Consider the following 25,407-nt stretch of genomic DNA (forward strand, 5'->3'; position numbering starts at 1 on the left):
TTGCAATCTGGGAGAAAAAGGGATCTATCAACACCTCTAGGCTGCCAGGACTATAAACTGCTGGTATCAAATTTGTTTTCGGCTTTTCCTTGAAATGGATTGTTCTGTAGTCGAAACAGGAAACAGCCTTATCTCTGTTATCACGAAAATCGATAGCCCACAGGGCAGAGTTTTGAACTAGCTTGTTATTGCAGAGGTTTCTTCAGCATAAACGTTCTGGCTTTAAACCCAAACTAGCGGAAAGAGAATTATTTTTAAAATACTAATGCATACCATCTATATAAGTTTGTTGTTGCTGCCAAGGCAACGGATACACTAGAGAGTAGTGACTGTGGGTCTATGCACTGTGTATGGGTTGATGTGATGTGTAAATAATAGGGTATGAATGTAGGAGTATAACGTCCACTTATACTTAGAGTGAGTCGTTCGGATGTTTTAATCAATGAATGTGTAGGATAAATGAGCTTTAAATGTTTTCTTGATAAATGAGGATTAAATGTTCGCTGAGAAGTTAAATGCAAATCACAGCATCATTAGCTAGTCCATAGTGCAATGTTCGTCTGCCCAAAATTTTCAATATAATCGCAGGTTTTGTAACTTTCCCAACTTTTTACTTCTCACTCTTATTTAACCTGTGTGTCTTATGTTATTGTTTATCTTTTTATACCTAAAAACCATTTGTGATAATTGTAATAAAAAAACGATAACATAACTTGAGTAGGGTGTTTAAAATAAATATTATTCTTTAAATTTTGTAAGAAGTATGAGGTGTTTTTTTACACATAACATTTTTTCTGTAAAAGTTTGTTTACAATTTCTTAAGTACTTTTAATAACAAAGACATACTTTTATAATATGGTATAATGTGTGATTAAATGACAATCATTTTATGGATTTAAACATGTTTAAATGATAAATCATACACCTTCAGTAATAATAAAAGAAGAAAGTGTGGTTTTAAACTGAAAATGCTGTTGATATTCTTTATAACTATGGAATCATTTTACATATATATTTAATGATTAATGATAGAATGCATTCTTATAATTACTATTTGTAAAATTTTGATGTGAAACTTCTTAAAGTAATTTAATTCATATTGATTTAATATTTCACTAAAACACAAAATTAATTTGTCTGTTTGTAATTGTCATTATTGTAATTTCAAACTGCTTTGTAAAAGTCTTTGACAAAATAATTACAATGTTTTCACTTCTCTTGATTTTACAAGTTATATATATAAATATACATATGTATGAATGAATATGTATGTATAATAATGATAGTGTTATTATTTGCATTATTATCTAAACTGTCTTTTAATGAACCATATTACTGACACAACATGGCGTATGAGTGTTAACTTGCTTTCTTTGTATTCAACAATATCATTCATACGCACGTTTAGTAATACTTATGTATGTACATATTACTCATACGTTAAGAGTATAAACATATGTATTTTTGCTGCTTTTATTAAAGGTTTGTTTTTTTTTACTCCTATTCTACAGAAATATTATGAACTTTTCAGAATTGTTTTCTTTTTTTGTTCATAACAAAAAATATCTATCTGCCACACACACAGACACACATTAGAGTTTTTCCCTCTTTGCTATTATTGTTACAAAAAGATATGTTGCTAATACATAAAAAAAACCTTGAAGTATACACATGTCAATATTTCATGTAATTGTAGAACCTATACCTGGGGGGAAAACACAACAGAGCTTATAGGATTTGAAATTCCAGTAAAATAAAAAAAAATAGGAATAAATGAATAGTCAAAATAACAATAACTAAAATCTATGTTTTGTGTGACATTTTGACACATTTTTACATGTTGCACATAAAGCCAATTAAGAAAAACAATGACATTATTTGTTTTTGTCTTTATATATTTTCATTATTTTGTGTTTTTATACAGTAGTGTTGGCAAAACCCAAAATTAGGAAAAACGCCAATGTATTTACTGAAAATAGTTGAACAAAATTAAAAAAGGATTTACCAGAGAAACAATTTTAAATTTAAATAATATTTTAAGGCAGAAGAACAGAGTTGAGTAAGATGCATGTATATATGCATATGTTGGGTGTTTTCAGTGAAATTTTCTATTTTAAGGCCAAGAACAAAGATACCCGGTTCTGAAGTGAATAATATCTCGGATCGCAATAAAAATCAGACGGGAGAAAGTCTGGATTATAAGGCGTATTAAAACAAAGCTTCTCAACCATTTCTTTATGAATAGTTTTTTAGAACGTAGAGCAACATGCAGTTGAGTATTGCTTTCCTATCTTGCCGCATATTCCCCCCGGGGACATGTTACCTTGGTGAAGCCTCCTGCTTGATTTTATTGTAATCCCGCGGAAAAAAGAGGTGTTTCCAATACCTCAGTCTGGTCGGGACTATAAATTGGTACATGTGTACTGCCTGCCTTAGTCGTTGTATAGATTGAAAATGGTCAAACCAGAGCATAACATAATCAGATACTAGGGGTGGCCAGTTGCCCGCAGGATTATGTCCTTGTTGGTCAATTGGTTGATGTTCCTTCGGGATCTACGTAGTGGGTAGTGGATACCTGAACCCGATTGATTTTGGGATGACGATCGTGTTATGGGACACCGGCATATGCTGGGGAATTGCGCTGCGTGGTTCTAAACGGAAGTGATGTTATACATCTCGAAAATCAGTGTTTTCACGAGCTTTTGTCACAAAAGTGAAGGGTATAATAGGCAACAGATATTACGGAAACACATTACTCCACAAAATTCTTAAATTATTGATTTTATAAAACATTCTTCTTTTACATTTTATCAAATGAAAAACTTAAAAAAAACTACACTCTATTAAGGAAACGAAAGACATTTAATTTATTTTCGCATACAGCACATAAAACGAAGTAGAGAAAATAAAATTCTTATTCCTTTTGACAAATTTTAAATTAAACCTCCGGTTACTATCCCGCAAAAATATGTATGTATTTTTTTTTTCTCATGAATTTTATGAATAAAAAGAAAAATGCACAAAATATTTACTTTTACCTTTTTGCATGTTATGTATTATGTATGTATGTATTTGTTATCTAGCAGTTGTCGTTTATTTTTTATTTATTATTTTTTTTTTGCAGTTTTATAGGGTTTGAACACTATTTGTGGTTTACACTTATTTGGTAGTTACTTTTTTTCTCTCTTTTTTTTAATTTATTTTTTATTAAATATTTATTTATAAATGTTGTAGATTACAATTTGTTTACACATTTTTTCAATTTGTTGATGTTTAATTTAAAACAAAATAATATTCAATTTGTTTGTAGTTTTATTTTTTCTAATGTATATTTTTATTGTTGTTTTTTTATGTTGGTCAATTGCTTTTATAAACAATTAAAATTTATTAAAATTTTTTCATTTCTTTTTTTTACGAAAATAAAAATTTGTTTAAATATGATTACAGCATAGTAAACAGACAGTTTTATATCTTTCTATATATCTAGAGCCAAACAAAATCCAGCACAATATTGGTGAAGATGTTGATGTTGTTGCTTGGTTACTTTGGTTGATACTGTTGACACTTTACAACTTTTGTGGGTTCATTGATGGAACAAATACACAGGTAAAGCAATAATAATAACAACAACAGCAAATGCTAACTACAACAAGTTAAGTGATATGACGGCGTTGCTCAAAAGGGATCGAAAATTAATATTTTCTAATAACAAAGTATCCTAATTATTGTTTCCCTTTTTGAACAAGAAAACTTTCTCTAACATACGCTACTGTTTCCTGTTATCAAATTAAAAATACCTTCCGCAAAACTTCTATAGATTTTCTTCATTTTAACAAATTTTGCAATGAAACTATGCAACACTTCAAGTTGTTTCCTCTTAAACATCATCAAATTTTGTTTCTCATATTTGTATCCACCACACATTGTATCTGGTAAAAACATACAGTGACCAGGCTATTGGAGCATAAATCAGACAGAATAAAAATCAATATTAACACATCAATGTTACGAGGGGGAGAAATATGGATAATTGAAATGAAACGTTCATGTTTCTATTACAAAGAACAAAAAAGAAGTGCTAAGATAAATGATTCATTCTTCCTACTGCTACCTGTATAATCACTTTGAAACTGTTTTCGTTATTAATGTCTGTTACTTGTTAACTTATAAACAAACTTATATGCTAGACAGTGATCAACAAAATTGAACGGAAACCAATTTTTATATAAAATTTGTTTTATAAACCTATCGTTCATATATCACTGTATAAATGCTTACAAAAACTCGTATATCATTTCAAAAACCATGACAACATCAATATGTCCTTATACAACACACAAGTTGGCCGCTGTTGCATGTTGCAGTTCTCTGACCATTCTACATATACTCTTTATAACATAGATAATGCTTTCAACATTATATTGCTACATTTATTGTTTAGTAAATTTTCTAAGATTGATTGCTTGTTTGTTAAGGATGTGAGTTTGACATCTTGCAACATTCTCTCTCTGTCTCTAATATGAACTTGTCTACATGCATGACCGATAACCTTAACAGATACATACATTACCATCCTTTGGCCGTTCCACATAAGGAAAGTATTTAAAAGGTCTGTCCTTGTATTCAAGTATTTTAATAGTGTGTTCGTTTTAGTACATATTATGTACTTCTGTCCAGGACAGACATCACGTTCATCTATATTTTTGCACTGAATGATAGCCATCATATTGTGAATTATTTTTGTTGCCTTTTAGAAGCTTCAAAAACAAAATGTTTTTTAAACATTTTTATTTGTTTAAATTTTTTCCGTGCTGCTTTTTTCGCCACTTATTTTCTACTATATTTTTTTAAAAATTTTTCCAAAAAAAAAAAAAATAAATAAATTCGAAACGTTTACAATGTAAGATGAGACCTTTAACAGATGTTGCAAATGGAAAGTTTTCATGACATTTAATATTGAAAGTGTTTGTTACTGTAGTTTGTAGTTTCAAAATAGTTCTTATACAAAACAAAAAAATGTTTTAAAAATATTTTAAGAAACTTATAGCAGACTTTCTAAAGTGTTTTTCTACATTGCTATTGAGTTTTTTTATTTATTTTTTTTGCTAACATAACTATATACACATACAAAAATAGGGTGTTTTCATCGGAAGAAATTTTAAACAAAAATCTTTTAAAAAACCTTTAAGTTTTTGCAGCTTAAATTTTCTTTTTCTGAGTAGTTTGTTGGTTGGTTTTTGTTAAAATACCCTGTAACCATAAAGAGTTCATTGTTTTTTTCTCTCAATTGTCAGTTGGGAATAGTATACTTTATATTTATTTATTTATTGTTATTATTTTTTTTGGTTGAAACTTGTTACAATTGAAAATTTATAGACGTTGATTTTTGAAATAATGTTGAAATTTTTAATGCAGTATTGCAGAAGACTTTGTGGTTTTATAAGACTTGCATTTTTGATTTCATTGAAAATGTCCTTAGAGAGGAAGAAACATTTATGAAATTTCTATAAATGGAAAATATCACTATATATCACTATATTTAGAATTTAAATCTACTACATAGAATAATTTTTATATAGAATATAATTCCACTGAAAACTGTCTATAGAAAATATAATTTTAACTAAGAATTTTCTACATTGCAATTTTAAATAAAATTTATTTTAAAATAATTTTATAACAAAAATTTTGTTCTTCTTGGAATATTTTACCAAAAGTGAATTTTTTAAAGAAGAAAAAGTTTTTTATAGATGAAATAATGAACCGATCTTAACCAATTTCAAAAGGCTTCATCCCTGGGACAGTAGAAGATCATGTACTAAATTTCATTAAATTGCCTTCAAAATTGCGATTACAAGGTTTATATGGACGGACGGACGGACTCACAAAATGATTCTAAGCCGATTGGTATACTTTAAGTTTAGTATAGGACCAATATACCCTCTCCACTAAAGTGGTGTAGGGTATCAAAATTATTTTGCAATATTTTATTCATATTATGTTCTATACAACAAATATTTTATAAAAAAGATCTTTCTCTTGATTTGAGAAAGATTTACCTATTTCTGTCCATCTCTCTGTGTATCCATGTTAAGTTTGTCGCACGCTAACGATCGCAATTTCCAAGATAATTTTATGAAATTTTTATTAAAAATGGTTAAAATCGGTCCATTATTTGGCCTAGCCTTTATGCAATAGTACCCCCGAAAAGGGCTTTAAAGCTTATTGTTTTGTAAAATGTTCTATTATGTCAACAAACATCGGCTAAAGTTAGTTAGAAAAAAGTTTTAATATTACTGCAGATTTTATGTCAACAAACATCGGCTAAAGTTAGTTAGAAAAAAGTTTTAATATTACTGCAGATTTTTTTACTGATCGGGCCTCATTTGACCCTAGCCCCCATACAAACTCCCTTTCAAAAATGACTTGTAGGTCAAAATTTACTTGTAAATACTAACAACACAATTAAATTGTACATAAATAAATAAGAAAAAACCCAAATTAAATGCGTTATTATTTAAAAAAGTATCCACATTTTTAAAATACTGAATGATGTAAGATATTATTTGGTCGGCCATGTCTTGATCATACTTTTTTCTACAATAAATTTTCTATAAAATTCTTCACTTTTTATTTTTTTCACATTAACCCCCAATAACACAATGTCTAGTTATTATTTATCTTAAGGTTAAATTGACAGTTTTCATATAAAAATATTTTAATCGGCAGAATAACTTTCGGTTTAACGATAACCAGAGGTGGAGTTAACGTGACTATAAGAATTTTTTTCTACATAATTATTTTTTTATAAAAATTGCTCTACAATTAGCATTGTAAAGAAAGTGTTATTTACAACTAGTTTTTTATGGGAAGAAGCTTTTTCTTTTAATATTTTTTAGGGAAAAGTTACTCTATAATAAGTTTTCTATAGACAACATTACCAAATGAGTTTTCCTTTTAAATTAATTGTCTATAGAAAATGTTCCACTTTTCACGAGGATTATCTGTCATAAGTTACACTTTTTCCACGCTTTCTGTAGAAAACATTCTTTAAAACAAGTTTTCGATAGCAAACTTTTTCGACAACAAAATAAAACTCTAAATTAGTTTTCTATAGAAAGCTATGCTCAACAATAAGTTTTCTATATAAAACTGTGCTCTACAATAAGTTTTCTATTAAAAATTGTACTCTACACTAAGATTTTCTATATAAACAATAAGAATTTTAATGAAGTATTTTAACTTTCTCTTCTACAGCAAGTTTTCTATATGAAATTATTTAAAATAGATGCGTTATAGAAAACTTTTTCTACAAAGAGATTTTTAAAGAAAACATAATTGTAAGTTCTTTACAATAAGTTCTCTATAGAAAACATATTTTTGAAATATATTTTTGAAATATGTTTTCTATAGTAATTATTACTTTTCCAAGTGTTTCTATTCAATTTTATAGTGAGGAAGATTATGCGTTTCCGCTGATTTTTATAAAATATTAGGACCACTCACCTTTAAGTATACCAATATGTCCGTCCGTGTTTCCAAGTAAAGCTTGTGCGCACGTTACAGGTCACAATTTTTAAGATAATTTTATGAAATTTGGGCCAAGGACGAACGCTTTTGAAAATGGTTCATAATTTACCACCTCTTGTCGAAAATCTTAAAATACTGACTGGTGTAAGGTATAATATGGTCGGCCATGCCCGACTACTTGTTTCATATAACAAATTTTTACTTTCTCTATAACAAATCGTTTTCTATAAAAAACTTTAAATACAACAAGTTTTCTATAGAAAATTAATTTAAAACAATTTTCCAACTTCTCCAAATGTTTCCATGTAAACTCTATTCTGACTTTATAAAATTTGTTTAATTTCCTTATATCGAACATTTCAGGTTAAGCAATCTAAAATTATAAATGTTATAGGAAATCTGGATTAAGGAGACTATTTCTTTCATTCTACATACATCTACATCTTAATCTACATTCATTCATTCATCCATCATCAATCTGCAATCATCTACATCATTTTCTTGCTGGGCTGTATCATTCATTAAACTTCACTTTATTTATATTCTAATTATATGCACACATACATATTGTACATATTTTTATTTATTTTACTAATACCAATACATTGTAAAAATAGTATTAGATTACTAACTAAATTGTGACATATTCCTGTTTAATTCAAAAAGCTTGTATTTTTAATTAAATTAAAATAATATTTATTTAATTTGTTAAAAAAAATATTTATAATTATTTACAAATTCTCATATTTTTTTATTTGTTTATCTGTATATTAACCTAAAATACACTCTTTTTTTCAACAATCAATAAAGAAATTCTTTTTAATTAATTACACTAAGTAGACTGTTTCATTAACAAAAAAATGCATTTTTTTATTCTCACTTATTTGTGTTGTTTCTGTATACGCAGCACAACATACGCACAAATAAACAAACTAACATGCGTACAAACATACATACATGTAGTCATATCAATGTCTCATATCAATCAACTACATACACACACCTACCCTTTCTTTATCTACTACGTCATCAAAAATTTTGTTTGCAATTTTGTCCAACTTCGATTTTGTTGAAAATTGAAATCTTAATACCAGGCGCATAGAATTTGCAGCAAGCTGCGTATGCAATTTTTTTATAAATCATAAATACTTGACTCACCCTGTGTAATTATCAGTTTTGCCGCATTTGAATGCATACTTTGGGGATGTAATAAAATCAATATTTATTTTAAGCCTAAAAGTATGTGCTACTTTACCTGCATATTAAATATGACGGTTTATTTACATGTGTTTTCATTGTTTTCATTTCATATAATAATACTTTCTAAGAATTCTGAACACCTGATAATAAGATTTCAGTTTTTCGTTCAAATCGAGGTTGGTCAAATTTGCAAACAAAATTTTTGATGACGTCACACCTCATAGTGGATGCATGTGTATGTTTTGCATAAAATGCTAGTTATAACAAATTATAATTTGTGAGTGCTTTTTTTATGATATTGTGCGTATGTACTTATGTATGTTTGCTATCTAAACAAGTTAAACGTAAAACAGTTTGTTGGTTTAATGAAAAGGTTTTTTAATTTATTTTTTATTTGCACTAGGGATTCTTATAAAAATACAAAAAATTATTAATTAATACTTCTAATTAATTATTTATAATTTAAAAGAAATAAAATAAATACAAACTAAACATTATAATTTAACAACACAAATACATATTTAAAAATGATTATTATTTCAGATGTTTTGTTTATCCTTATGAGCTTATTGATTTATAAAATTATATTCATACAAATGTTATAAGTTTAATTAAATCAATATAAATAAATAATTATTTATTTATGCATTTAGAATAATTTTGGTACATATTTAATAAAGCTCCATTAAAAGATAATAATGTGCTTATAACCAACCACATTGGATTTTTTTTCTGGGAAATTATTATATATTGTTTTGATTATCTGGAAATTCTTTTTGGTTTTTCTGTAAATTCTTCACAGGGATGTGTTATACAAACTAAAAAAAAGAAGATATGAAAGAAAAAAAAATAAATTAAAAATTAAAAGTAAATAAATATGAAACAAAAACTTAATTAAAGAAAATATATGCTCTAAAAGGAAATAATAAATGAATAAGTAAATACCACAGAAGTTTTACAAGGAACCGATGCAACTGCGTTTTGGGCTGATGTTTGCAACACCACTATAGTGGTGTCCTTGCAATTTTTTTGCCGTCGCGCCAGTAAAAATTTCAAAGATAATTCGATGAAATTTAACAAAAGCGCTATTGCAAAGGGTTTAAGTCGTACCATTATTTTTGTAATGATCGTACCCCATTAGTTAAAATATTCTGCAAAACTAATTCAATATTTTTGGTGTAGGGTGCTCTATGGTAGGCTATGTTCGACTATACATTCATAGTTGTTTTAAATGTTTCTTTTTTGTTTTTTCATTAAAAATTAGCTTGAAAGTGTTTCAAGGATAATGTACGTTTAAAACCAATCAAAATTGATTCATGTGTTTCTAGATACAGATACCGTATCTGATAGATATTTATCCGTATTATACACAATTTTCTCGGAATATAATATTTTTTATATAGATTATAAAATATCAAAACCTTATCCTCTATATAAATATTCTAAAGTTACTGACTGATTCATCAATGCAAAGCCTAAACCGTTATAGCTAGAATGTTGACATTCAAACGTGTAGAGGGTTCCATAATTAGAAGAAATATAAAATTAGTTTAAAGCTTATTATCACTCATTTAAACAATAAGCGGAAAAATATTTGGTACTTTTTTTTAATTTAGCACCTTTAGGTTGTATGTTTTGCATCCCCTTTATCTTTTAAACCACTAAACATTAAAACAAATTTGTAGATTTCTCCATAACTTAAAAATATGAATTAGATACTTTTTAGATATTCGAACGTTAAAGGGGTGAAAATTTTGCCTATATATTTCACTAGTTTTTGGTTTATTTGCTTATACGGGCTTCCACACAATGTTACAACTTTTTGGAATAGATTTTTTTTAATGAGGAAAAAAAGTAACAGAAGGGGACAAGAAATTCTATATTATTCAAACATAATGATCCAATTTAGAATTTTTTTGAGTTTTCTATGATATAAAAATCGAAACGAGAAATAAATAATAAAGAGGATTTTTGCACTTTTTTTGCTATACATTGGTACTTTATTGAGGTTTTTTTTTAAATAAAATTAAACATGTAGAGCTCGCGGTAAATGAGAATCAGTAAAAGCGGACTTATTGGTACTTTTTTGTTAATCGACTGGTATTTTAGAGTATTGTGTAAAATTGAACACAGAAACATTAAACTAAGCATGTAAAGACCGGAGTATATTGATAATCTATGCTTTTTCGTTATTCTTTGGTACTTTCTGGAGTTTTCTTTAAAATTAAAACTAAACAAATTAAATTAAGCTTGTAGAAATCAAAGTAAATGAGAATTTATAAAAGGGGACTTTTTGGTACTTTTTTGTTTTTCGAGTAGTATTTCAGAGTTTTCTATAAAATTGAACCAAGAAAAATGAAATTGTTCACATAGAACGCGGAGTAACTGAGTATGTATAAAAGAAGACTTTTTGATACCTTTTCGTTCTCCATTGGTACTTTTTCAGTTTGTTATAAAACTAAACCTAAAAGCATAAATTTAATTAGGTAGACCCTGAAGTAAATGATAATCTATAAAAGGGGACTTTTTGGTGCTTTGTCGTATTTCGAATGGTACTTTTTGAATTTACTATAAAATTAAACTTAGGAGAATGAAACTAAGCATATGGAACCCGGTGTAAATGACAATATATAAAAGGGGATATTTTGGTAATTTTTCGTTCTTTGATTGGTACTTTCTGAGTTTTTTTATAAAATTAATTCAGAATCTATAAAAAGAAAACTTTTTGGTACTTTAGTGTATTTTGACTGGTACTTTTTGAGTTTTCTCTAAAATCAAAACTAGAAATATGAAAATAAACATGTAGAACACGAAATAAATTAGAGAAGTATTCTCTGCTACTTTTTCGTTTTTAATCTGGTAATTTTTAAGTTTTCTATAAACTTGAATATATAAACATTAAATAAAATATATACGCAATATCATGATTGAACTAAAATTAAAAAGTAGACTTTATAGTACTTTTTTTCTTTTTTTTTTCGAATACTTTTCGAATTTTCGAAGCTGTAAAAATGTGTTTCCGAGAAATTTTTAATTAAAAAATTAAGCTGGCATCATCCTAATTTAATGAAAATCTATAAAAAGGTACTCTCTGGTACATTTTTTAGACGCTTCCGAGTACCTATTAAGAATAGGCGTTTCTAGCCTTTAAAGTCCCTTTCAAATGATACCCCATTCAGCTCACGAACTTAAAATATGTTGAAAATTATTTATGATGTCTTCATAATATTAAAAAATAGAAAATTATAAGAGTTTTGTCAAAATTATATACTTTTTTGAAATGTATTTGTAATAACTGAATTTAGATTAAACAAAAAACTTAATTTGGCAAAAAACAACACACTTGTGTGTACTAAATATTTGTTCAACTTAACCACAGACATTAAATATTTATTTATAAAAACCAAATATTTTAAAACAAAACTACAGATAGCACGCTTATTTCTAAAATACTACTAAATACTACAGAATCTTTTTAATGACTTTTACACACAAACAAACCATTAAAAATAATACATTTGTAGGAGAATTCAAATGAATATTTTATAAACAATATTCAGCGTAAAATAAAATGAAATTCAACTTAATTTAATGTTAAAAAAAATATTTTCAGTGATGCAAATATTGAAAAACCCAAAACTTAGTACAAGCAACAGTTTAAAAGATTTAACTCAGCAAAAAAAGTGCTAAGTCACAGAATGAAGTAGACATTTGTGAGACTCTAAAAATAATGTTTAATTCGAAACATTTGATTGATTCATTCTTATAGGTGTGTGTTTGTTTTAGCAGTAAAAATATTATCAATTATATTGATTCTTGTAAATGACGTCATGATAAAAAGGGAAAAGAAGCATTCCTTATATTTATGTATAGATTAGTATTTTACTTTATTTAAAAAAAAACAGGTATTCAATTTTTAAAGAATTGTTTGCTTTTTAATATAAATATCCACTAACTACTAAAACAAACATGATTCATTTGATGTAAGAATCAAACATTCATTTAAGTTCAATGTATTTTTTATGACGTGGGAATTCCATAAATCTATACTAGAATTTTATCAATTTTATATTTTTATTTATGTAGTAGTATTTAATATTAAAAAATATGTATTGACACAATTTTGTCAAATAATTTTTCAATTATTAAGCGCGATAACAATTGCTGACTTATTTATTTATTTTGGTATGATGCTAACTGATAACAGTCATAATAACGAACAGTGGTGTTGAAGGGGGCGAAAATTGTACTAATTATTTATTGCAAAATAGAAAATATTTAAGAAAATGGAAAATTTGTCAAAACTTTCTAAAATTTGATAATTTATTAAATTTTTTCTTATAATCAACTTAAATAAATACAAAATAGAAAATTCATCAAAAAATTTCCTATTGAAAAAATATTTTCCAAAAAAATTTTTTTCATAGAAAATTTTTTGCATTTAATTTTTTTATAAACAAAAATTTTAAATGTTTTCTAAAATTCGACAATTAATCAAAACTTTTTTTTGATAAATAATTGTTTGGGTTTTTTTCATTTGAACCCACAGTGTAATCACATTGTTTATATCTAAGAAGAAAAAAAGATACAAAGTACTTAATAATAAATATTAAAATTTATGTACACAAGTGTTGTATTAATTTGAAAAATGAATATTTATTGCTTCTTGCGATTTTTTGAAAATTTTTCCCCATTTCATAGTATTAAGTTTTATGAAAGTGAAGAGTGTGAGTGTTTTTTCCTCAACGGATAAAAAGAACAAAACAATAGATATTTGTAGCTAAGAAAAAAAAAATAAATAAATAAAAAGATAAAAAGTGTTGTGTCTTTTTTACAATTGATATTTTGTGTTTGCATTATCTCAGTATTTTTTTTTTACCAATATGTTCTTGTATTTGTTGATTTTTTCTTTTTATAAAAATGCGTCAGTTCCTTTAAAACGTTCTAATAATTGTATGCACAATTTTGTTTTTTTTTTACTTCGATTTGTTGTCTTGTTGCTTTCACGAGAAAATTTCTATTGCAAAATACAAAAATTAAGTGGAATTAAAAAAATAATGTTTTTTTAACAATTGAAAATTTTGCTTAAATAGCATTTAAATAAACATTAAGATATCAATTGTAGTTTGAAATTCAAACAGTTAACATTGAAGTTTATAAAGTGTATAAATATAAGAACATTTAAACAAGAAAATAAATATATTAAAAGTAATTAAACGTTTTTTTAATTTTAAATAATTTAAATGTATTTATAATTACTACTTTAAGCAATAAATTGTGATAAAAATTTTCTAATATTTATCATTGAAAGTGACTTTTAAAACATCTCAAAAATAAAACGTGATTTATTGTTGCATTTGGAAAAATTAATTTAAATAATTATTTTGTTTAACCTCGTAATTTAAATTGTGTTTCAACATTTTGTTTATAAATAGAATTTAAGGTAAAGTCCTAATAGAAAACGTTTCTATATTAAAACCCAATTATAACTGAACTAGCTATTAACTTTAAAATAAGGATATATATACATCAAATCCGAATAAATACACCTAGATCTCTACAGAGCACATTGTGCTCTCCTTAACCAGTGCTTTAGGTGGAAATCGACCCCCACTTCCGGTTTACCACACCAGAATACTGACCTACCGGAGATTTCAACTGAACTACATCTGAACTAGAACTGAACTAGAACTGAACTAGAACTGAACTAGAACTGAACTAGAACTGAACTAGAACTGAACTAGAACTGAACTAGAACTGAACTAGAACTGAACTAGAACTGAACTAGAACTGAACTAGAACTGAACTAGAACTGAACTAGAACTGAACTAGAACTGAACTAGAACTGAACTAGAACTGAACTAGAACTGAACTAAAACTGAACTAGAACTGAACTAGAATTCGACTAGAACTAAAATTTAATAGTTTATTTTGAACTGTTTTTAATACATACGCTGTACAGTATGTTTTGTGTGTTTTTTTAACATAGACTATTACAAAACCAATTTTACTTTATTAACAATTTTACATGCATTTAGTGCAAGCATTTAAATTAAATTATGTGAGGTATTTTTGCAAATAACGAAAATATTTTAATTGTCGCGTACATCAGCACGTATGAGTTATGAATTAAATGTAAATAATTATGCATCATACGTTTATCATCATTTTTAATATACATGCATATTTTAATTAAATTTATGTTATTTATGTTGTTGTCTTTTTTATTTGCATACACATTTTTTTGTAGAAAAATATAATCAATTTATATAAGATAAGTAATTCATTCATTTACTGCTATAGAATGCAAATATTTATGTATATATGCGTATATGTATATGAATACTGATTATGAACATAGCGTTGCTGAAAATGTTGAAATATCTATGGTATAAATTAAATACAAATTAATTTATCGTTTTACGATTTGTATTAATAATTGTTTCTTGGATTTGTCTAGATTTTTTTTATTTTTCTTAGAAATTTTATGTTATAAAAGTTTTAATTTGATCTTACTATATGCTTATGTATATTGAATATATAAATGTCTAAAGACAAAAGTATAATATTTAATTATAATTACTTGTATAACACAATTCATTTAATTTAGTAGTTTATTTGAAATTGCATCATTAAATATGTTTATTATTATGCAAAATATAAGGGCTTACATGCATTTAAATGAGGGTAAAAATCACTACATTTTTAATCAATTTTCTATGGATAATATATTATCTAGGTTATAATGGACAGTGTTTTAAAAGTAAAACTTTTACTTTAATGCTTTTTTTAGCAGCGAATTAAATTAGTCATAAGAAAAATGTATTCATCAACTCTGTCACTTAATTGCTTTTTAAGCAATTGATTAATTAGTTTAAACAAATTTTGTGTAGCAAAACCAATTAACCTCAAATATTTAGTTACTTACACCCATTAATCACAATGGAAAGGGTGTTTAAGTTTCGGAAATAACTTTTTTCCATTACTGTCTTTTCGTTTCTGTGTTCTGCTGGCAAACACAAACTTTTTAAAGAAAATTTTCTTAAAAACATTTTGTAAACAAATTAACTTTAAATAAATAAATTTACCAACGCAAAAGTTAATAAATATTTATGTTCTCAAGATCCCCTTCATTAAGTAAACGAGTTCGTACATTTTTTTATTTTTTTTTACTAGGGAATAAATAAACAAATGGAAATAAATGAAAAAAAAAAAATAAAAAAATAAAACAAAATTTTTTATACACCACAGGCTAATGTAGCAGTTTGTAGAAAAAATCAATAAATGATTCCAAATGAAAGTCAAAATAAACATTATTTAAAAAGGTTGTAGTAGCAATACTCACTTTAAATCAATTAAGGACTTAAGAAACTTTTGTTAGAGAAGGACGAAGTAAATTATTTAAAGAAATGTAAATATGCGAATAAGAATAATTTTATTTATATTTACCAATTTATTCATAAATAATTACTTGCAAATATGTAGCATTTACTTTTGTAGTAAAATTTAAATTTAGTTAATGAAGAAAAATTAAAGTATTTTATAACAATTATAGAGGTTTTACACAAAATAACATTTTAACAAAATTTTATTTTAAATTTATTTTTATGTAATCTTAAATAAGTTTGTGCGTATTTTAACTTAAAATTATTATTATTTGTTCAACCGTTTACTAAAATATTTGTTGTAAAATTTTCTTTTTTTTTCAATTACAGTTTTTAGTTATTCGCCAGTCTCAACAGCTTTTAAAACGTGTTGTTGAAAAGTTTGTTACAAAAAAAAAAAAAAAAACAAAACTAACTAAAGGAAAAATAAAATTTTAGAAAGTTCTTGAAGTTGTTAAAAAAGGCAACAATAAAGTAGAAAAACACACACACGTACCTCCCAAAAAACGAAGTTTAAGCCACAATTTGCTAAAAGTTAATACGTTTGAAGCAAACATTTTATACCAGAACATTGTAATAAATTTCTTAAAGCAGCAATCCTTGTTATACAACTAACCAACTGGCAGAAGCAACAACAACAACAGCCATTCACAACAATAGTCTAAAAAAAATCACTCACTCACAAACACAATCATACAATGTTTAAACAACAAAATTGGCACACAGTTGTGGGTTATTTCCGGCCAAGCAGGAAATGCTTATCATTTAACGGAAGTTTACTATTTCTGCTTATACTCCTAGTCGGTGGCATAGCTCATCAAACAGCTGCTCGACCCAGTCATGATGAAGATTTACCACCGGGTTTCAATGTTAACGAAGAATTTCGAGATGTCGATAATTTAGAGGTAAGATAATTATCAGCTTAAAAGTTGTATATAGAAAATAAATTGTTAATTTTTCCTAGTAAGAAGTTAAAAATTAAACATTAAAAGAAAACATAACAATTGCTTTATTATTATATTTTATATATTTTTTATTTTGGAAAACTTACAGATACATCGTGTTAAGGTGGTGAATGGTGTTGAGCATGAAGATCATCCGATTATAATTTATAAAGAGGATCTTGTTAATGAAGATTATGGTGAGTAGGGCAAACTTAACTAGATATTTTTAACCAATTTCCATTTTAAAACTAGTTATACCCTACACTAATGTATGGAGTAATCTGTCCGTCTATCCATCCGTCCGTCGGTCTGTCTGTGTGTCTATGTACAGCTTGTGCACACACTAAAGGTTTGGATAATTTGATGAAATTTAGCACTTTTTTTTTATCCCACCTTAGAGTATACCAATTGGCTTAAAATCACCTTTTGAGTTGATTCAGCCGTTTCCGTGTTTCGAAAATTTCCTATACTTAATGGAAATTTTGTACACAAATTTGCTTTTATTTCCTTTTGTAAAATTCTTTCGAGAAATCTTATTTTAAGACAAATTTATCGATTACAAGTTTAAATATATTTTCATTCTTTTCCTTAATTTGTCCATCTCTCTTTCTTTTCCCTAATAGTACCTCCCAAAAACGAAACAAAAGCGGAAAAACACAAACGTCGCTATAAAGACATTGCCCACCGAAGACGTCACAGCAAACAAAATATGACCGATGTTGTAATTGAGGAGAAACCCGAAAAAATGCTTTTTGATATTATACCCGAAAAGCCACTTATTGTACCGGAAGATATGGAAAAGCATAGAAAATCTCATATGAAATTAGTGCCTTTGATCGACGACTTCAGTGTGCTAAAAGATTTAGAAACCGAAGAAGTCTCTGCAAAAGAAGAACTACACAAGCGACCAAAGAAATTCCATCGTCGTGTTAGACGTAGCACAAATGGTGAACATATTGTACGTAAACGTAATCCTTATTTTAGACATTTGCCCAAGGTATCGGGAGAAGTACCCACTCAAGTACAATACATTTATGTAAAGTAAGTGGAATGAGTTATTAATTTTACAACGAATTTTATTTTAATTATTATTTTTTTATTTTAGACATGCTGTTCCCGGTAAAAAACACAATGGTTTAGATATACCAGTAGCTGGTCCCAAACCCACTTCCAATGGCAAGGTTCCCATTTCATTTGATAATCGCGTGGCAGCTGATGAAAATGATCGTGTAATCTTTTCAAGTGGTAGACGTAGGTTTTTTTAATATTATTTTAAATAGATTAAAATTTTAATTTTTCTTTTATACAAACTGTTTTACAGCTACACAACGTCCCACTAGTAGGCCTGTTGAGTCAATTTTCCGTGATCCTAGACCAGAAAATTTTGATTTTAGTTTTATGAGTAAGTAGTTAAACAATTTTGAGTTTTTAAAATATTTATAAAACTTTAAATTATTAGACCCTCAACGTCCTGCTACCACTACCCGCACACCCATTTTTACCCGACGCCCTGAAGTAACCAGCAGACCACAACAAGAATCAATATTCCGTGATCCCAAACCTGAAAATTTTGATTTTAGTTTTATGAGTAAATGAATAATTATCTTTGTTCAATTTCAAGTTATATTTAATTTTCCCTATTTTTCAGATCAAGGTCAACAGACACAGCAGCAAACTTCGGTGGCTAGAGCACCCACTGCAAGTCCACAACCTGCATCAGAAGCCGGCATCTCACAGTGTGTGTGGGCCATAGTGAATTGTTGTTCGAGTCGTAATACGGAAATACGTTACTCCTGTTTCGAACAAAATGGTTGTTATGGTGCTTTCTGGGGTTTAAATCCTTGTGCTGATAATGTGCGCGATACCTTTATAAATTATGTGGCAGACTATTATAATTAAGAGGAAGTGAAAAGTGTTAGAGTTAAAACCAAATACATACTTAGCAACCCAAAGGTTGTTTGAAAAAATCAAAAGGATGGAAATTTTATGTCCATTTATAATATTTATAATTAACAATTTTTATTTTGTTTTTTCTTAAAATAAGAAAAAATTATTTTTTTTCACATTTATATTAGTTTTGTAAGTGTACTTAAATGCACAGAAATTATGAAAAGAAAGAAAAGTACTAAATTAGAGAGACAAAAAAAAAAACAGTCTCTTATGTAGTAATTGTTGCAAAGCGCAAGTAAACCAGGAACAATTTTTTTATCTTAACTAATATTTAATTGTACTAATGTCTTCTTTATTTAATATTAATTATACTTTTTGAGTTTTGTCTTTACAAGGAAACTTTTAATTTATTTTAAAACCTCTTCATTTTTATTTAATTATTTCTTATTTTGTCTTCCTTTTTTTATTGTATTTTACTCATTTTTTTAATTATTTATTATTTGTTAAAGTGGAAATTTTCAATTCTCGAAACTTGTTTATGTTTTTAACGTAACAATTATGTTGTTGTGATTTTTAAGTGCATTTAAAGATTTACTTTGTTTTTAAGAATTACTGGAAGCAAAAAAAATGTAAATTTAAGTCACAAATTTGTACTCGCAACATTTGTACGAAAGAAAATGTTAATAAAATTTTTTAAGACAATTTTTTCGTACGTTTAATCAAAGTTGATTCTTTTGAAAAAATTATAAGGTACGTATGTATAGTTAGGCCGACCATATAATACTCTGTATCCTGGGTATTCCGGAATATTTTTACTTATTGCTGACAAAAAAAAAACATTTAACGTAATTATGATACCAAAAGCCCTATAGGAACTAGGCGAAATAATGTATCGATTTCAAAAGAAGAGTATGTGCTAAATTTCATCAAATTATCTTAGAAATTACGGCCTGTAGTGTGCGCACAAAATTTACATGGACACACAGACGGACGGACATAGCTAAATCGACTTAGAAAGTGATCTACTTTGAGTGTGGCACCAATATTTTTGGATGTTACAAACATCAACACAAACCTATAATATATATAGTATTATTGGAGTACTTAGAAAATAAGTAAGAAAGTATGTAGTCCGGCTGGCCTACCATATGAAAGGACAACTGGATTGAGATACATCCCAACAAGTTCTTCTGGAAGCAGTTGCTATTGTAAAACAAATTTGCACACATTAGTTTTAAGGGGACTAAAATCATTACAAGTAAGGAAGTATGTAGTCAGGCATAGCTTACCATATGATAGGACAACTGGGTTGAGATACATCCCAACAAGTTTTTCTGGAAGCTGCTGCTATTGTAAAACAAATTTGCGCACATTAGTTTTCAGGGGACTAAAATCATTATATGGATCGTCAAGCTCAAAGAATGGGCCCCTATTCAATTTTCTACTAGTCTAACCGACTATCTGTATATTATGGGCACGAGATCAAAAAATATTATCCATTTTTAAGCCAAATACTGATACACCTATCATACGTACTTATATGTAGGTACATATAATAGCAGCCCCTTTGTATGGAAAGAAAATAGGATACAAAAGAGAAAAAGCATTTCTCAAAATATCTCTATAAGATCAATATTAGGTGAACTGGATCAAATGATAAAAATCTCATTTTTAACAGTTTGCTAATCTTGTTCATGTTTTATGTAATGAATAGTTTTAAAAAAAAATTTTTTTTTTTGAGACACATTTCCAATGTAGTTTGGAATATGGTTCAAACTGCACTACTATAGTGTAGACTTTGTTTCAGACTACCGTGAAGTCTCAGTCCTGACTATAGTAAATTTCAAACAATATTGTCGACAATAGTCGAGAGAATAGTTTCGACAGCTGCTCCAGAGTACAGTGCTGCCTATAGTTCAGACAACAGTGCGGACTATAGTCCAAACTAAATCCAAAGAAGAGTGCCGACTATAGTCCAGACAATAGTGCTAACTATAGTTCTTACAATAGTGTCGACTATAGTCCAGACTATAATGTCGACTATAGTTGACACTATAGTATAGACTATTGTCCAGACTATAGTGTCAACTATAGTCCAGGCAGTAGTGTCGACTATAGTCCAGACAATAGTGTCGATTATAGTCCAGACTATAATGTCGACTATTGTTGACACTATAGTATAGACTATTGTCCAGACTATAGTTTCAACTATAGTCCAGGCAATAGTGTCGACTATAGTCCAGACAATAGTGCCGACTATAGTCCAGACTATAGTGTCGACTATTGTCCAGACTATAGTAACTTTATAACTATAATCAGGACTATAGTGGCGACTTTATTCCAGATTATAGCGTGGAATATATTTCAGACTATAGTGTCGGCTATTTTCCAAACTGAAGTCATGATCAATAAATTGCAAAATGATATAATTTTATAGTATAAACAAATTTTTCGGGAACAGCAGCAACATCCATTTTGGTGCCACCCTAATGTGCATAAGGGAACAAAAAATCAAAGAATATTAAAAATCATACGTTGTTAGGAACTAATTGCTACACACACATATAAAGCTGCTTATAGCTCTTATGTATTTGTGGAAAGATTCTTCTATAAGTAGATTTAGATTTTGTTGTCGTCCTAATAACGGATTTTAAGCTGCAATTTGTGTGACTCAACGTTTCATAATAATTTGCTTACTTTTAGAAATTTTTTGCAAAAGAATAGATTAAATCATAAGAAAAAAAAACGAATCTGTTAATGTAAGCACATTTACGATTTTTTAAGTATTATAAATAAAGGAAAATTACTCCATGTAACATCAACATCCTTCGATGAATATAAGCATTTCTTCTTACATGTTATGTGTATTGAAATCTAAATAGTTTTAGATAATATTTTAGTTTATGCTATAGATATTTTCTAAATAGTTGTACTTATTTAGAAATTTATTGCTTAAAAATTTCTCTATGATCTTTTGAATTGTAAAAAAAGCTTTCCATTGGTTAAAGTTTCGTTGTAGCACTAAACTCGTTTTAAAAAGTTTAATTTATATTTATAAATGTGTCCTGTAATGGAAAGTATAGTTTAGGGTGGTATTTATTTCGAATTTAAAAAACATATTTATTTATATCCTACACCAATATAGTGGAGAGTGTATTATGCTTTTGTTTAGTTTTCACGCACAAAACAAAACTTTTTATGTATATGACTTCACCACATACTTTTTTGACGTATATTGATCATTTTTGATAAAAAACTTTTTATGTATATGACTTCACCACATACTTTTTTGACGTATATTGATCATTTTTGATAAAAAAATAAAAAAAGTGTTTTCGAAGGGTATTAGAGAAATGAAATTTTAAAAAATAGTGTATTATTTGGAAATAACAATCTATTGTAGCTGTGAACTAAAATAACGCTCGAAATCGAGAAAAATGTTATATAAATCCTGGGGCACCGGTGTCCCGTATACGCGAAAGGATTAAAGTATATCGATCGACTCGTAGTCGATTTAGACATATCCGTCCATCTGCCCGGCTTTTGGCATAGGGATGAAGCCTAAATGTACTTTACGTGAAAACCTGCCGTGTTGGCCGTATTTCAAGGTGTTTTTTTTCCAACCACTGGGTGTACTTCTGTACCGACTCACCACCGCCCTATTGAGCTTCCGGTATAATATACGTGCACTTTGCTCAAGTACTTGATCTATATAATCTCAGACCATTGACTTGCCCGTTCCTTAACTTTCGAAATGCAAAAGCATCAATTCCGCTTACTACCACGCAAATATAGGAAATATAACATCAGACTTTAAACTTCAATTCACTCTTCCCGCGAACCACAACTACTACGTGGATCCCAAAGTAATGTTTAGCAACTGGCCAGCCAGGACATAATCCCACGGGCAACTTGCTAACCATAGCACCAGATTTTATGGTTCTATGGTGACCCTATGTTAAATCAGTCCTAGGAACGTTCGAGGAGTGACGTGACATCACCCGGGTAGACTAGAGGTACTGGTAGCATTTTTTTAATTTTTTCAAATATTCATTTATTAGCGAATTTTTCAAAACCAGATTTACAGATGGCTTTATCCAATCTTAATAGCATCCCATCATTATAACAAGTTCGAAGGTAGTGATGATAATACAGACTTTCTTATCATGAAGTATACAAATACAGTACAGAGCTTGTTAGAAATACTACCTATGCAACAAACAAAAATCACCCTAATGCCCCAGATGTCAATTAGTGTCTTGAACAAAAATTTAAAACATAATTTATACTACTCTTTTATAGTTGGATTGCTGATAATTTGTATATTTTTACTACCACTTGTAGTTGTGGTCCAAGATAAAATACAACGAACTAGTATACACAAGTTAATTGTTGTTAAATCCAACTTAGATCTTTACAGCATTTCGAAATGAATGTTTAAATGTTTAATGTGTATTTGTATGGCATTTTGTTGTGAGTTGGGTTTGAACAAGCTGTGCCCTAAAATATTTGCAAAATACACACACAGAGAAACAAACAATGGAATACATACATAAATATGCCACAAATGTTTAAATGTAAGTATTTCTTATAAAATTTCCAATGTTTATTGTTGATACTACAGACCATGTCACAGCATTTGTGGCAAAGTTTGATGGTGGTTATTGGTTGGCTACTTTTCCTCCACAGGTGGTAGGCCAAACCAAAAACAAAATCATTTATTTGCTTTGACATCAACCGTGTCTGTTGTCTTTGGAAATGGAAAACAGCATCATCATATTAGTTGGACTATTTACACGTGTAGTTGGTATTGAATGTGTATTTCCTTGAACTGTTTGACCATGGTTTTCTCAGTATTTAGTAGTTAAACATGGGTATTTAGTAAATGTCTTTGAGACTAAATAATGTTTCACTTGTGAAAACATCTTAGGTTAGGGATGTGTTTAACTGTGTGGCACTTTGGTCCTATAAAATCTTATTTACTTAACCTTAAATATCCCCAGTTTATTTGTGTTTTAACTTTTATTATTATTTTTGCCTTTAATTAAACATTATTGCTTTCATGTAAAAATATTTATTTGAATGTTATTATTTCTATTTTGTAGGCAATTTATTTGTGTATGTATTTGTGAATGGAGATGATCATAAATTTAATTTACTTGACTGTTAAAGTTTATTGAAATTTATGAAAAATAAAACTGTTTCTTTATTATTTTTATGTTTATAATTTCTTAATTGAATTTGAAAATCTTTTTGTTTTTGGAAAAAACACAAATTTTATAGTACATTGTAAAAAATTTGTTAAGGCAATATAGAAATGTCTATTAAAAATATTATTTACATAATCCTGAATATTTGTAGATTATTTGCTATCTACATTTTATAACGATTGTTTTAATGTTGAAATATTTACTTGAATGTTGTTAGAGATTTGCAGTTAATTTATTTATTTATTATTTATTTGATCATAAATTAATTTTTTTTGACTACTAGAGTTCATTGAAATTTATGAAAATACCAGAATACCCTGGGTGCTGCGCTACCCAGGCCAAAATTAAATATAAACAAAATTTTTATTACTTTTATGAAAAAATTTAAAATTTAAATGTTTTTGTTTTAACTAAACAGATTATTAAAAAGTTATCTTTTAAAGAAACTTATTCTTGTTTTTTTTTTTTTATTCATATAGAACATGCAAAGATTATTTGATATTTCAATAATGAAAAAGTAACTGAAGTGGTTCTAACTAAACAGAATATTAAAAAGTTATCTCTTAAAGAAATTTATTCTTGTTTTTTGGATTCATATAGAACATGCAAAGAGTATTTGAAATAAACTATGGAAAAAATTTGTTATGGAAATAAACAAGCAGATGAGCTTGCCAGAACAGGATCTTCTCTTGATATCTCCAAAGCTGTAGTAGTAGCAATCTCGTTAGTTAGTCAGTCAGTCAAAACCAGTCAGTCAGTCATTTAGTTCGTTAGTTAGTTAATTATTGGAAGGTAACCTACCGGAGTCCACAGCCCACTAGGTTTATTAAGAGTTATCCTCAACTTGACTCTTCACTAACTTAATTATGCGTATACATAAATTAAAATTCATCTTTCATGATAAATTATTACCGAATATTAATCATATAGTAGGTGGATCCAAGAAAAGTAAAACCACAAGATTTTCCTGAAAAGGTTTTTTTTTCAAATTTCAAGTTATATTCATTTTGTCGTCTTGTATGATCTTCTCCTATTTGACACAAATTTTCAGCTTTTTCGGTCAAAAACTGTAGATATCAAAGAGGGTCAAAGTTGAACATTTTGGCAGTGCAGGGTTTTATTCAAATCGGTGTAACTTCTCTTAAATATCTCCTATTTATTTCAAAATGGACTTTTGTTGTATTTTTTTTTTTTTTGCTCAAAAGAAAGCTTTTATTGCAAGGGGCATATATGCAATTAGTGCAAGGG

The 25,407-nt window shown here is 27.8% G+C and overlaps 2 protein-coding genes across 10 annotated transcripts in view; one reads left to right on the top strand and one right to left on the bottom strand.

Moving 5' to 3' along the window:
* LOC111690703 (glutamate receptor ionotropic, kainate 2) overlaps window positions 1-16,535 on the top strand; it is a 105,827-nt gene extending 89,292 nt beyond the window's left edge. For 3 of the 9 annotated variants that reach the window (XR_006940552.1, XR_006940544.1, XR_006940546.1), the window contains one exon: window positions 16,446-16,535. The gene's annotated coding sequence lies outside the window, so the exon portion shown is untranslated. Of the gene's footprint in view, window positions 1-3,447; window positions 3,607-7,893; window positions 9,398-16,445 lie in introns of those variants that run through there. The other 6 variants (XR_006940545.1, XR_006940549.1, XR_006940550.1 and 3 more) reach the window with 4 other exon arrangements.
* The window catches only part of LOC111690583, an 82,398-nt gene that overhangs the window by 54,535 nt on the left and 2,456 nt on the right, over window positions 1-25,407 (bottom strand). The gene's annotated exons all lie outside the window — the stretch shown is intronic.

Source organism: Lucilia cuprina, chromosome 4, assembly GCF_022045245.1.
Source record: "Lucilia cuprina isolate Lc7/37 chromosome 4, ASM2204524v1, whole genome shotgun sequence".
NCBI classification, from domain to species: Eukaryota; Metazoa; Arthropoda; class Insecta; order Diptera; family Calliphoridae; genus Lucilia; species Lucilia cuprina.